We start from the raw sequence: 1,451 nt of genomic DNA, 5'->3' as shown, positions 1-1,451 counted from the left end.
AAAAAAAAAAAAAAAAAAAAAAAAAAAAAAAAAAAAAAAACATATTACCTCTCTACAAGCTCAACATCATAACAACTTCCATGTGTTGTGCTATCTGATGCCTGGAATCCAGAACATGGAATGGCTGTCACCTTCTGATATTATATGAAGGTCAAGGTTCTGTAAATCTAAACTAAGACGACTTAACAATTAACACCTTAATCATCTAAGTTGAATTCTTTTCTTGAGAATCTAGAATAAGAATTTAGAATACCCAGCAAAGGGAGGGGAATGAAAAGCAACCCAGCCGGGCGTGGTGGCGCACGCCTTTAATCCCAGCACTCTGGAGGCAGAGGCAGGCGGATTTCTGAGTTCGAGGCCATCCTGGTCTACAAAGTGAGTGCCAGGACAGCCAGAGCTACACAGAGAAACCCTGTCTCGAAAAACCAAAAAAAAAAAAAAAAGAAAGAAAGAAAGAAAAGCAACCCAGCCAAGGGAAACACTCAAGTGCGAAGCCAAGGTTACAAAGTCTTACAGTCATCTGAGCCTCAACAACCAAATCACCATATGAAAGTAGTAGATCCTGGAACAGAGGTGTGAGGCTCAGCCTAGAAGCGAGCTAGCCCATCTAGCCCTCCAAAAAACAACCAAAGAGAAAATAATCTCTACAAGCAAACAAAGGAGATTTGCTGCAAAATGAACATGGTGAGAACAACAGAGGTCCAGTGAGCCCCTCAGGTCCAACTTTAGGGCCCTGTTATGAAGATTAGGTTCAAATGGAGGGCAAAGGGCATACATAACTAAGCACTCATGGTTAAAGCGAGGACTTTCTCACAATCATTGTCTGGGCTCCAGGTTCTCTTGGAAGGTAGTCTGGAAACTTGTCGGGACTATGTGAAATATCTGTGGGAGCCAAGTTCTCCTCTGCCTGGCTCCAGGGCCCTGGCCTTTCCCTGCACCTGAATGAGACTCCTGGAAAGATTCTAATTTCTTGGGTTCCCCTGTCCCAATAGTTTGATAGCTGAAGGAAGGCATACAAGGGTCTCTTTTGATGTCTTCATTCCTTTCAGAATGGTTACAAGTCCACCTTTCAGGATCCGGTGAGGATTCAGGCCGACCCGAAATAGGTACTTGCTTGTTCTCCAAGAAGCCTTGTTGGTCAAGGCAGCAAATCACAGCCAGGCCATTTCCTCATTCTTTCATGCTCTGTGATTCTGGTTCTCAGGTTCCTTGACTCAGAACTCACTCTAATCTTGGCTTAACTGAAAGAATTAAAATACAGAAACAGTGCTTAATAAAACCTCAAACCACTCTCATTTTCCGTCTGCCTAGTATAGCCGGAAAGAGCCGTCCCTTGCTACAGCAAAGGCTTGAAGTCTGGAGGATCTAGTTATAGAAAGGCAAGGAAGCCGGGCATGGCGGCGCACGCCTTTAATCCCAGCACTCGGGAGGCAGAGGCAGGCGGATTTCTG

General features: G+C 44.6%; 1 protein-coding gene across 1 annotated transcript in view; it reads right to left on the bottom strand.

The window, feature by feature from the left end:
• Itch (itchy E3 ubiquitin protein ligase) overlaps positions 1-1,451 on the bottom strand; it is a 123,673-nt gene that overhangs the window by 95,831 nt on the left and 26,391 nt on the right. The window lies entirely within an intron of this gene.

Source organism: Mus caroli, chromosome 2 (assembly GCF_900094665.2).
Source record: "Mus caroli chromosome 2, CAROLI_EIJ_v1.1, whole genome shotgun sequence".
NCBI lineage: Eukaryota > Metazoa > Chordata > Mammalia > Rodentia > Muridae > Mus > Mus caroli.
The sequence above is the reverse complement of the archived record's forward strand: the minus strand, read 5'-3'. Positions and strand labels throughout refer to the sequence as shown.